General features: G+C 39.5%; 1 protein-coding gene across 1 annotated transcript in view; it reads left to right on the top strand.

Moving 5' to 3' along the window:
• kl (klotho) overlaps positions 1–14476 on the top strand; it is a 105720-nt gene that overhangs the window by 13796 nt on the left and 77448 nt on the right. The gene's annotated exons all lie outside the window — the stretch shown is intronic.

Genomic DNA, 14476 nt, shown 5'->3' with positions numbered 1-14476 from the left:
TGACCCCTGCTGTTCACCACTCTTAACATCGACCAGTTCTGATGAGGTTCCTCACACCATCACTCTCTGCTTCCTTTGTCTGAGCCAATTCTGCACCCATCTACAAACATCACCCTGAACTGCCACTTCTATTAATTTGATGCCCAACCTCTTATGTGGCACCTTATCAAATGCTTTCTGAAAGTCCAGATAAATAATATCATATACTCTACTTTGATCGTATCCTTTTGTTGCCTCCTCATAGAATTCCAGCATGTTAGTAAAACACGACCTCCCTCTTCTGAACCCATGCTGACTGTTCAGAATAACTCTGGTCCTGTCCTGTTGCTCAATCTTACCCTTAATAATTCTTTCCATTAATTTTCCTGTACTGCATGTTAAGCTTACTGGCCCATAGTTGCTAGGATCTGCCCTGTCACCCTTTTTATAGAATGGGATGATATTTGCCATTTTGCAGTCCTTCTGAATCTCTCCAGTGTGCAGTGACTTGCTAAAAATATGTGTCCAGGGTTTATATACAGTATGTACTCGCTAGCCTCCTTAAGAACTTGAGGGTAAATATTATCTGGTCCTGGTGATTTGTTTCATTTCAGCTTATTTAATCTGAGCAGCACTTCTCCCTCTACAATTTCCAAATCCCTCAGTATCTCCTAAGTAGTTGCGTTTACCTCTGGGAAGTTATCCACTTGCTCACTTGTAAACACCTCAGAAAAATGTAAGTTTAGGGCATCCATTGTTCCATTGTCTTTATCAGTACAAAGATTAACATTTAAATAAAATATGTAAAATATGAAAACAAATCATGCAAAACATTTGTTTCACAGTCCATCTTCATGTTTTGACTCAAGAGACTATTAGGACTTTTAAATGTGAGGGCGTCTCTTCTTCTTCATAGTGGGTTTGTTCACCTGACCTCTGTTACACCAGGCAATAAGGAAAGGAGGGCCAAAAGGTTGTTTTTGTATTTGAATTGACACTTTTTACTTCTTTACGTTAATTTCTAATATTTGACTTCTTTAGATCTCTATAAGCCAGTTCTATGTCAGAATGAAATACACAGCAAATACACATGCATACAGATTTCATCAGTTATGCTTTTCCAAACATTTTTTTGTCTGTGACACCCATTTGTAAGATCCCCCATCTGCACTTGGAGCTTCATTCAGTGCATCACGGACACATGGATGTCCTAATGCGAGTACGCTTCATCACACATAAACAGAGCTAAAGGCCACATGATCTCCTTCCTTTGGAAAACATTTGTCTATGGAAAGCAGCTCATATTGTAAATAACTGAAGATAAATTATAGCAGTTAAATGCTTGCTGGAAATGATAGGCCCTGGCGTTGAATGGGCACCATCTGCCATCCTTATACTGTATGAATGTTTATTTTACTTTTATTTGTTCTTGAATCATTTTTGTGCTTTCAAACATGCCTAGAGTTTTTAAGCATCCTATCTCACCTTGTTTGCACTTTCTCTTGTTTTCCTTGTTGCCTTTGTTCCAGGTGAGCAGGGCTATCAGAGTTATTGTGAAAAGGTAGGCTCCATTGCACGGAGAACTTCACTGAACACGTGGCCTTCCTCTCTTGTGTGCCTTTTGGCCTTTTTACATTCTTACGGTATAGCCTGACTCCTCATTCCACTCAACCATTCATTTTCAAACCCAGTTCTATCTAGCTGCATTCTCCCTAGTTATTTGAGACTTCTAGTACATCGCCTAATGGTTAACAGACAAAGTCAACAAGTGTCAAGTAAAAGAATTAAAATAAACCACAAAAGACAGAAAATTAAAAACTCCATGTGCATATCATGGAAGTAGTAACTAAGGAGCAGATAAAGTCACATCATTAGCAGACTGAGGAAGAGCAGGCCATCTGATTGAAGCAGAGTGTAACACTAAATTTAAGAAAATTGGAAGCCTCACAGTATGAAGACTGTGTGGGTCTACTTTAAAATATCTTGGATAGCTGTCCTCTGCTGCTGCACCTATGTAGTAGTGAAACAGGACAAATTTTAAAAATCAATAGACGTTGGCACTGTACCTGATCGTGTTCAGGTCTGACGGGAGAGCGTCCCCTGTATGGGGAGAAAAGCACTTGGCCGTGATATCTCTGGCAATCAGCAGCTACCTTGTAAAACACACATAGCTGTGATCTCTCTCACAAACGTCAAACGTTACTCCTTAACAATCTGTAGATGATAATGTCTGCTGAACAAACAGATATCACTAGCTAAGCGGAGGCAAGGTACACTCCAACATGTGGCAAGAGGTAGACCGACTCGAACGGAGGCTGGCGTGTGAGTGAGGAGGGCCACGCACAGCTCCTTACTTCCCCCTCCCCTCGCCCTACAGCCTCTGTCTCGGATTAGTGCGAATATTTCGCTCCTGCAAGCGAACTATGATACGTGCAATGAGTGAAGTTGCAAAATCAACCAGATTGTTCAAGCATAATATAATTATACAAAAAAAACGATCTAAATCCGTTAAGCAGTTCTCTCATGAAAACTGGACAGACATACAGATGTTGGATTTTTTTATATAAATATATACAGTATCTATATTATATATATATATATATATATATATATATATATATATATATATATATATATATATATACATACAGTATATATATGTGAAGTGAAACTCCCATTTACTAAAATGGGGTTAATGACACAATGTCAAGGCCATTGGTTTTGATCATGTCATGCATTTATGAGTCTCTCGTTCTTTGTGTTTCTTGTTGCCTTTCTTCACTCATCCATATGCCACACGGTTTACTATCTTACATTGGCCACTTGCCGTTGTTCATCAGACATTCCCGTCTTCTTGTGGACACCTGATGACATCATGCCAGATGGACAAATGTTTTATTGCTTTACATATACAGAGATAAATCAATAGATGTGAAAGGCGCTATTAAGATAAATAAATACTGTCAGTAGATGGATGGGAAAGACCGACCCATCAATCGATCTACAGTTTTCAACATTTTTTGGCTTTACGTTTCTTAATTAAGTCTTAATTTTAAGGTCAAACTCCCATTTAGTCAGAAGGCATGCTCTTTCTAGGTCTGCTAATGATATGACTTTGACTTATTTAATAATAATTTGTCCAACCAGTGCCTGATGTGGAAATACACAAGTGGCAGCATTGTCTTTTTAAGTGTGATTTTTTTCAGTAGAGCACAGATTTTACCGTCTAGTTTTACTAACATTAGATCAGAGGAGTGGGTCCTTCTAGTTACTCACATCCAGATTTACAAACTTGGAGCTGCAAGTGTCAAGATTTTCTAAGATTAGATCTCCTTCATGTTCCTAATGTCCAGGTTTACTAACACTAAATTGTATAGTGGGTGCCCCCGTGGAGTTTCCAATATCAACATTTACCAACAATAGATCAGAGGCATGGGTTCTTCCTCAAGTTTTAAATGTCCAGATTTACTAACATTTGACTGAAGGTGGGGCTTTCACCCCCTTGGATGAGCATCCACACAGAACACAACATAATGTTTCTTCTGAAGTATTATCTAAAAAAGGTTTACATTTACTAATAAACATGACCTGGTAATTCACTGATTACTCAGTCCGTCCTGTTGTTCCTGTAGCTTCTAGCTGGTGGTTCATATGTGACAACGTCAGGAAAATGTATCTTTAGTGCATGTGCTATTTCATTGTCTGTAGATTTTAGTTCACCCTTACTGTTTCTAATACTGTTCATGTCCTTCGTGACTGTTCTTTTATCTAAAATGTTAAAAGAATTACTTTGGGTCATCTTTTGCAATTTTCTGAAATGTTTCTCTTTAAATGCTTTTTAGCTTTCCAAATATCCTTTTTAACTGTGGCCCTCTTGTGTATAAGACAGACAGATGGATATGAAAGGCACTATAAAGAGTGATAAAATCTAGATAGATGAATGTAAGAGACACTATAAACACAGATGCATCGACAGCTGTACATAATATGAAAAGTACTATATAATAATTACAACTTTATTAATCCCCTAAGGGAAATTAGTTTGCTCTACAACATTGAACATAAAACATTGTGCAAAACATTGAATCCAAATTGCAAACTATTATTTAAGTGCAAAAGCCACGCCTAAAGATTAATTATATAATAATAATACTACTAATATAAGTAAATATTGTCCTTCCACCAACATGTCAAGGGTAAAGATGTGCATGATGGGAGAAGGCACTATACAGTCTGAGAGCTGTGGGTATAAAAGAGCTAAAAGAGAGACGGGAGCTGCACGTAATTTAATTAGCTGAAAATATTTTAAACTCCAGATGGATTAGTAGTAATAATATGGCTAATCTAAAATAGATTGGCATAGTGGGTGAATGCCTCTCATTAGTATTGTGAAGGATTTTAATCTCTTTTCATTTTTTAGTTTCATTTTTAATGTTATATGGTTACTGCATGTTTTACTTTTGTTATACTGGCTTGTTGAACTGACTGAATGTAATATCTGTTTTTAAAAGAAGAAGGCGCAATACTCTGTACACGGCTTTTGCTGTCTAAATCAATCTGACACACAGAGGGACAGACATATTATTGAAGTGGAATGCAACCTTTGAAAAAAAAATACATTAACTCAAAAAGGTCATTGGTTAAAAGTAATCTCTTGAATTAGAATTGTGTACCGGGCACCATGCTGCTGCAGGGGGTACTACTGCCACCTCACACATTGAGGGATTTTGTGTCAGAATCTCACATCCAGTCATTGTCCATGTACTGTTTGTATATTTATTCTGTATTTGTTTTGGTTTTTCTCTAATTCCTTTTATTTTCCCGCCCACATGCCAAAAAAAACTAAATCTGCAGAGGTTCAAGCCAAAAGACCAGCCAGTCCCCACTGGGCATTCTACTTAACATAAATGTGCTTAAGTCATTCCTTATTGTTTTTAGGCTTTGTCTTAAATGACTCCATACAGTGTGTCTCTTGGGGTATCTGCTGTCGTTTAAACATCACAATTGACAGCACAGGACTTAGAAAAGAAAACAGAAAAAAGTAAAGATTAATAAGGATTGTAGATTCATTGAAATGTATGATAATTCTCTGTGTGTCTAGTTTATTAAGAGCAGAACTAAAATGAACTAGAAAAAAGCTAAATTAAACAAGTGACTTTTCAGGAGTTATTTAAACTGATCCATGGTGTTACCCTGGCATATCTCTGTTGGTAACAATTTTTACATTTTTGGAGCATAACATCAAACGGCCGCTTCTTTTATACTCGGCTCTTTGAATAATAAGCAGACCACCAGAAGATCTAAGGTTATGACATGGAGTGTAGGGTCTGGGTCTGGCTGGTCAGAAGTAGTGGTGTCTTCTTCTTTAACAAACTGATTTGTTGCACAAGAAAGAAGAACTGCATGTTTGGACAGCCTAAAGAAAAGTGATAGACTGTCTGCCTTACAGCTTATTTTGGAGCAGCAATTTTCTAAATCAATAACGTGCTTGCTTCCAGTCTACTGTGCTTCTGAATCATTACATGCCCTGATGGCAGCGCTTCTGCTTCACTCTATATCTGATGAAAGGTACACATCTGTTTTTAATATTTCAGTATGTATTGGAAAAAATAAAAGGTGAGATTATTCTTCTGATCTTTGCCCAACAAATGGCTAGCGTACAGTAAATACAGCATTACCTGCCCTCCACTGCATGGTTATTTATAGGACTTGAAAACATGACTGAAAGCTGGTAGCACATCTACTTTATTTATTCATTTATAACCAAACTACCATTCAAAGCATACATGAATCGAAGTAATTGAGCAACAATGGACAATGAGAATCTGAAGGGACACTTTTTGATACTTTTATTTGCTCTACTAGAAAACTACTATATAGTATACTGCATGGTTTACATTGACATTCTGTACTGCTGTATAGCTGTAAGCTTTTTGTTTTTTTTATAAGGGCTAATTCTCCACTAGCCATTTTGTAATGCTGTTTAAAGTGCTTATGACATAGAAGTACATCATGTAAATCCAATGTAGAAGCAGCTTGGATCATTCTGAACGTTTCACTTGACTTTTTGAACAGATCACTTGCTGATCATTGAAGCTGAGAGTTGAAATGAGTTACATGTTGGTCAGACATGCAATTTAGAATTTTACTGTACCACATACAGTACATGTGATAATAATCCTGAATCTGAATTTACCATATAAAAAATAAAGTAGGTCTCCATGGATTTTGGTAGCAAGAGAGGTTCAAGCCAATAACTTGAATCAGATAACAGGGTAAGTTTTCAAGAAACAGCTGAAAGAGATACAGAGTTAGAACGTATCGCCTTGTATTTGGGATCATCAGTATGAATATATGAGTACCCGTCTGTTTATTATTGAACCCCTTAAATCCTGGTCAGGGTCACAGGGACAGGCCTGTCCTGGCCATTCATTAACAAGCACTCATGCTCATGCTGGGAAAATTTAAAAATGACAATTAACCTGGGACCTGTTGTCAGACTGCTATGCCTGACTGTTATTGACTTTTAATAAGATAAAAAATACAGTTTTACATATAAAAAAATATAGAGTAGAACATCGTAAAGAATTCAAAAATGTTGGCGTGGTACACATGCACAGCATGTCTTCTCGGATCTTGTCGGAAGACACTTTGAAGTCCCGGGAGACTACTTGCACATCATGCCCTACTTACAAACAATTTCTCAGAGACACTTTAACGTCCTGCGAGACAAAGAAGTGAGACAAAAGGACAGCTGCTGTACAGGCTTTTAAATGATCGACGCGCAGCACAACATGCGGATCATGCAGCATGTCACAAGCAGCCCTGGGGTTGGAATAACTCATTCACTACAGCTTTGTTACTGGCAAACATCAAGAAATAAAAAATTAATGAAAATGAATGAAATGAAAATAACAATCTCTTTAAATTGTATATCTGGTTAACCACACCCGGGGGTTGGCAGGCAAAGCAAGCTGGGGGCAGAGCCCTCCAGTATATATATATATATATATATATCTATATATATATATATATATATATATATATATATATATATATATACAGTAATCCCTCGCTGTATCGCGCTTCGCCTTTCGCGGCTTCACTCTATCACGGATTTTATATGTAAGCATATTTAAATATATATCGCGGATTTTTTGCTGGTTCACGGATTTCTGCGGACAATGGGTCTTTTAATTTCTGGTACATGCTTCCTCAGTTGGTTTGCCCAGTTGATTTCATACAAGGGACGCTATTGGCAGATGGCTGAGAAGCTACCCAACTTACTTTTCTCTCTCTCTCTTTCTCTGATCCTGACGTAGGGGGATTGAGCAGGGGGGCTGTTCGCACACCTAGACGATACGGACGCTCGTCTAAAAATGCTGAAAGATTATCTTCGTGTTGCTACCTTCTGTGTAGCTGCTTCCTGAAGCGACATGCTGCACGGTGCTTCGCATACTTAAAAGCACGAAGGGCACGTATTGATTTTCGGTTGTTTGTTTTTCTCTGTCTCTCTCTCTCTCTCTTTCTCTGCTCCTGACGGAGGGGGTGTGAGCTGCCGCCTTCAACAGCTTTGTGCCACGGTGCTTTGCATACTTAAAAGCCAAACAGCCCTATTGATTTGTTTGCTTTTCTCTATCTCTCTGACATTATCTGCTGCTGACGCGCACTCCTTTGAAGAGGAAGATATGTTTGCATTCTTTTAATTGTGAGACGGAACTGTCATCTCTGTCTTGTCATGGAGCTCAGTTTAAACATTTGAAAAAGAGACAAATGTTTGTTTGCAGTGTTTGAATAACGTTCCTGTCTCTCTACAACCTCCTGTGTTTCTGCGCAAATCTGTGACCCAAGCATGACAATATAAAAATAACCATATAAACATATGGTTTCTACTTCGCGGATTTTCTTATTTCGCGGGTGGCTCTGGAACGCAACCCCCGCGATGGAGGAGGGGTTACTATATATATATATATAGTCACAAGAATGAGTCAAAGACAGCATGAAGGTTTGGGGCAGCCACCCGTAAATTGTTCTAAGGCTGCAAAAATTGAGTTTAAGTTGAACAGAAATGTTCACAGATCCGAGTCCAAAACAGAACTCATGGTATGGAGGCAAGATGGCAACTTTAAAGGCCAATATAGGAAGTGATGTCATCAGTGGTGCGTAAACTGGAAGTGATGTCATCAGTGGTGCCAGAAACGCTGCGGGATTTCCTGTGGATGGTCTGCAAGAGATTGAGAGAGACAGTCAGCGCACCCCACAGCTCCCTGGTCTGCCGTGGAATTACAATCATTTGTGCCCTTCAGCTGTCTCCCAATCACACGTGTGTGACTATATATACAGTACTGTGCAAACGTTTTTGGCAGGTGTGAAAAAATGCTGTAAACAAAGAATGCTTTCAGAAATATAAATAATGATTGTTTACTGTTATCAATTTACAAAATGCAAAGTGAGCGAACAAAAGAAAAATCTAAATCAAATCAATATTTGGTGTTCCTACCTTTTGCCTTCAAACCAGCATCAATTCTTATAGGTACACTTGCACAAAGTCAGGGATTTTGTAGGATTCTAGTCAGGTGTATGATCAACCAATTCTACCAAACAGGTGTTAATGATCATCAATGTCACACGTAGGTTGAAACACAGTCATTAACTGAAACAGAAACAGCTGTGTAGGAGGCTTAAAACTGGGTGAGGAACAGCCAAACTCTACTACCACGGTGAGGTTGTGGAAGACAGTTTCATGTCATGGCAAGATTGAGCACAGCAACAAGACACAAGGTAGTTATACTGCATCAGCAAGGTCTCTCCCAGACAACGATTTCAAAGCAGACTGGGGTTTCAAGATGTGCTGTTCAAGCTCTTTTGAAGAAGCACAAAGAAACGGGCAACGTTGAGGATCGTAGACGCAGTGGTCGGCCAAGGAAACAGTGCAGCAGATGAAAGACACATCAAGCTTATTACCCTTCGAAATCAGAAGATGTCCAGCAGTGCCATCAGCTCAGAACTGGCAGAAACCAGTGGGACCCAGGTACACCCATCTACTGTCCAGAAAAGTCTGGCCAGAAGTGGTCTTCATGGAAGAGTTGCAGCCAAAAAGCCATACCTCTGACGTGGAAACAAGGCCAAGCGACTCAAGTATGCACGAAAACATAGGAACTGGGGTACAGAAAAATGGCAGCAGGTGCTCTGGACTGATGAGTCAAAATTTGAAATATTTGGCTGTAGCAGAAGTCAGTTTGTTCGTCGAAGGGCTGGAGAGTGGTACAATAATGAGTGTCTGCAGGCAACAGTGACGCATGGTGGAGGTTCCTTGAACGTTTGGAGCTGCATTTCTGCAAATGGAGTTGGAGATTTGGTCAGGATTAATGGTGTTCTCAATGCTGAGAAATACAGGCAGATACTTATCCATCATGCAATACCATCAGGGAGGCGTATGATTGGCCCCAAATTTATTCTGCAGCAGGACAACAACCCCAAACATACAGCCAAAGTCATTAAGAACTATCTTCAGAGTAAAGAAGAACAAGAAGTCCTGGAAGTGATGGTATGGCCCCCGCAGAGCCCTGATCTCAACATCATCGAGTGTGTCTGGGATTACATGAAGAGACCAAAGGATGTGAGGAAGCCTACATCCACAGAAGATCTGTGGTTAGTTCTCCAAGATGTTTGGAACAACCTACCAGCCGAGTTCCTTCAAAAACTGTGTGCAAGTGTACCTAGAAGAATTGATGCTGTTTTGAAGGCAAAAGGTGGTCACACCAGATATTGATTTGATTTAGATTTCTCTTTTGTTCATTCACTGCATTTTGTTGATTGATGAAAATAAATGATTAACACTTCCATTTTTGAAAGCATTCTTTGTGTACAGCATTTTTTCACACCTGCCTAAAACTTTTGCACAGTACTGTATATAGTAGTGAAACAAACAAACAAACAAACAAACAAACAAACGCATCACTAGCTAAGCGGAGGCAAGCTACACTCCAAAACATGGCCAGAGGTAGACCGATTCGAACAGAGGCTGGTGCGTGAGTGAGGAAGGCCTTGCCTGGCTCCCCACTCCTGACGTCACACTTCACCCTCCCCTCGGCCTGCAGACTCTGTCTTGGATGAGTGTGAATAAATTGCTCCTGCAAACGGACTATGACAGCGCAATGACAGAAGTCGTAAAATCAACCAGAATATTCAAGCAAATTATAGAAAAAAAACCAGATCTAAATCCGTTAAGTAGTTCTCTCATGAAAAGCAGACAGACAGACATTGGATTTTATATACATAGAGATATATACAGTATATACTTGTAAATTCACAAAGAATTAATGATGTGAATCTTTGATTGACAGACACCCTTCTATTGAGTATGGCTGCGTTTAATACTTGGCTGTAGTGATAATTCATCATTACCTTAGGCAGGTGCTTGTATATATACCTGAAGACATATGTCATGTGATCATTGATAATTACAAAGTAGACTTCATCATTTTGGGAAAAAAAAATCAGTATGGATATTGTTACCTAGTTACAGTCTTTAACTGCATCAAGGCTCCACTGGGCTACAGGGCACTATCTCCGAGAGCTTTGCACCCTCTCCTGGTGTCACACATGGCCATGACTTGACCCTGTACTCTCTTGCAGAGCCGTGGACCGAATCTTTGAGCAAGTAGTGCAGAGCAACGATATTCCAGAACATTATTTTTCAGATATTGACTATGCTGATGACATTGCATTACTGGGTGTCTGCACAGCAAACCTCCACAAAGTCAAACCAGGTCCAGGACCCTCAACCAGATCAAATTGGGGGCTTCCTGCCTTGGACTACATGTGTCTTGGCAGAAAACCAAACTACAGAGTTTGAGGGTTGGAAAGTACACAGGAGATATCTGTACTTACAGCCAGAAAGTTGAGACTGTCACTTGGAAGTGCACACAGCTCCGATGGTAAGTGCGCCCCCAATGCCATGCATAGTATTGGTTTGGTTGCTACCACCATGAGAGCCTTCCAGAAGCTGTGGCACTAGCAGAAGTTCTAAGTCAGCACCAAGGTTAGAGACTACCAAAAGTACATCTTACCAGTGGCGCTATATTGCTTGGAATTCTGGACACTGCTGTCTCGTCACATATGAAGACTCCAGTCTTTTCACATGCAGTGCCAGCGTTAAATTCTCCAAATCCACTGGTTTGATTTTATGAGGAATTCAGAGCTCACTTCTCCTGTACCTTGAAACTGTAGTGGGTGAGTGACATGACATTCATGTCTTCAAAAGTAAAAAATGTAAGCAATTTCACTTATGTAGAAATAAATAAAACAAGAAACAAGCTCCTTAACCATGGCTCAGTGACACTTTATGCATAGTGAGTAGATGTGTACTCGGGATTTCCATTAAGCTATAAACGTCACACCTACACTGTCTGCAGATCACAAGTACTCAGTAGTCCTATGACACTAGCATTTATCAGCAAAGTGTCACAGTGACCTGCTATCCATTGTGGTTGGATGCAGCCAGAGATTTATAAATGCCCCATTAGGTACTTCTGTGAAATAAAATGTATCTTTAATAAATATGAAGCACAATCAGCCAACAACTAATGAAAGGACATCAGGCAATGCCAAGTTGGAATCTGCCATCAACCACCACAAGCCTAAGTTCTGTAGTCTCTAACCATGTACTGTAATTGCATTCCGCTGTTATTTGTTGTTATGACTCCCAGTTAATGAGATATTTAATGAACAAAAGTGTGAAACCGACACTTTGATGAAGTGACCAGAAGATTTCAAAAGTTCCAACATTTGAATTTTTTGAATCTTCCGAATACACCGGAACATCATGCTATGTTTACATATTCTTACTGGTTTATTGTTTCTTGACTTTTTGTTAACTATTCACTCTTGGTTTGTGGTCATTTCTATTTTTGTCACTATCCTACATGATAGGTTATCTTGTGGCACGTTATATCATTGTGTCCCAATGTGCTAATGGCAAACATAAAAGACACATTTTTCAAATAAACATTTGCATTTATTTTTGTAATGAGACGGGGAGAGCATTTTAGACCAGCCATTGAGCCTTTTGACTTTGTTTTTTTTCTGTGCTCCCTTGCTTGTTCCACCTCCTAGTCATTTTCTCTTTAATTTTAGAGGACAGTGATGTTGGGCATGTTAAAGTGGGCGAATCAAGCAAGCCCCTGCAGACTCAGTCACGAGACCTCCATCTTAGCTGCTTTCACAGGACAGTATCAGGATTTGAATGTAACCCCCCAGAGCTACTCACAGCACCTAGAGAATATTCTTGTAACTGAATAAATCAGGCTTCCGTGTTTTAAAGTCTTTGTTCTCCTACTGAGTTCTACTCTGTGGTCTGCAAGGTGATGTTGAAAATGTCCTTACACAATTTTTACAGTTAAACATGCCACATATAATGTTCAGATACTGACCAACGCTTAGCCATGAGCATCATATCATCGAACCATCTTATTTTCACATCTGGAATAGCTTTACAAGTGCTTCTTGTTTCATTTCTGTGTGTTGTCTTTGTTACACACTGTTAAAAGTGCAGAATAATGACAGAGGACAGCACAAAGATTTGAAAGGTCAGTTCTTTCTTGAATTCAGACATATTTATTATTATTCATTGCTGTAGGGGCCACTGTATACACTTCTAAAATGACTATGCCAGAGCACTCTGACTGACTTTAATGTGAAAGATGGCAACTCTCACTTCTATTCCACTCCTTCCTGCTACAATCTACTTTCTCTCGACATGACCTCAGATGCGCAGCTTCTCTCCCACCAGACCATTCTCCATCGTGGAACAGGTTCTCTGTTAACTCCACCTTGACACCCGATCATGACTGAAATATGAGACTTTGGATTGTTAATACAGAAACGCTGAGTCTGAATACGAGGTGAGACACAAAAATAACCAGATTGGTAAAAAAAAAAAGTATATATTTATTGATGAATTACAGCATTCTAAACATTGTCACCTTCTATATAGTCCCCCTCCCGATCTCTACACCGCTCCAGACGTATTGAAACAGTGCTGGAAGTCTTCTTGCTTGAGGCTCTTCAACAGGCTTGCCATTTCTGTCTTCACTTCATCCATTGAAGAAAAATGTGTTCCCTTGAGGTCAGGAACAAGTAAAAAATCACAGGGAGCTAAATCGGGCGAATAGGGAGGATGACCGAGGACAGGAATGTTTTTGTCAGTCAACAACTGCTTTACGGAGAAAGCATTGTGCGCGGGAGCATTGTCTTGTCTTGTCTTGCTGTTCGCTTTTTTCACCCGACATTAAATTGTGTAGCGATTGTTGTACAAATTCTGAGTGGGCTATTCACAGGATACACCTAGCCGGTCAGCGGTTTGAGAGGGCGTGTAGGAGAGGAGATAGTTCTATCTGTCCTCACAGGTGGCGCAGTGGTAGTGCTGCTGCTTTGCAGTAAGGAGACTGTGGAAGATTGTGGGTTCACTTCCCGGTTCCTCCCTGTGTTGATAGCGCTTTGAGTACTGAGAAAAGCGCTATATAAATGTAATGAATTATTATTATTATGATTCACATCCGGCCGACCTCCAGACGGTTTTCCAGGAAAACCCCAAGCCCAGTCCAGTTATTTTTGTGTCTCACCTCGTATGAATACTTTTCACATTATTGTATGTAATGGAATAAATGTAGTCATTTTCATGTAGACTTTTTGCTAAGAAGTGACTGTTGGCAGTATTTGGCAAACCAGTTTTTGATCTAAAACACATTTGAGAACTACTTGCATTTTATTTTGTAACTAGAATAAATAACACTTGTTTATTAAAAGAGGCACAATGGTACAATAAGTAGTAAGTCTGTCTGTTTAGCTCATGTTGTGCCTTTATGAACCTCTGTTCACCAGATACACTAGCTCTTATGTCTCTCTTTTTTGGGCGTCTTGTTGTCTTTGTTCATTAGGTTTTGCAGCCCTCTTGTTGATGCAATGTAACCTGTCAAAGATAGAATAATTTAACAATATTTGCTCTCTCCTGCCCTTTGTGTACCTTCAGTGCCTTTCCTCTTTATTTGCGTATTTGAACGTCTGTTAACCTGTGCTTCCCTCTGTCGAGTGTGTTCCCATAAAGCCTGTTTCTCAGACTCTTGTCATTATTTTCAAGGAGCCTTTCTTTCCACCTGTCTGGTTTAATACTTTCTGTCTTTGAAGGCGACTCTCTCAGCATGTGCCTTTACTCTTCCTCATGGGTCTCACACCCACACTTCTTCTTTCATTGCGTCACTAAAGCCAAACTGACCAATCGGATAGTGTTTTATTATATAGTAGACTAGGGGGCTTCGCCCCCTGCTTGCTTCACTTGCCAACCCCCGTGTTTGGTTTTCCGGATACACATTTTTAAGATTTTTTTTCTTTGAATTGTTGCTATTTCATTAGTTTCACTTTTATTTCAGAACTTATGTAAAAACAATATTTGGAATCTTTCGAGTCCCAATATGCTGAATCTTTTAAATGAGGTCTG

This window comes from Erpetoichthys calabaricus, chromosome 4 (assembly GCF_900747795.2).
Source record: "Erpetoichthys calabaricus chromosome 4, fErpCal1.3, whole genome shotgun sequence".
Taxonomy (NCBI): domain Eukaryota; kingdom Metazoa; phylum Chordata; class Cladistia; order Polypteriformes; family Polypteridae; genus Erpetoichthys; species Erpetoichthys calabaricus.
This window is presented reverse-complemented; position numbering and strand designations above follow the sequence as displayed.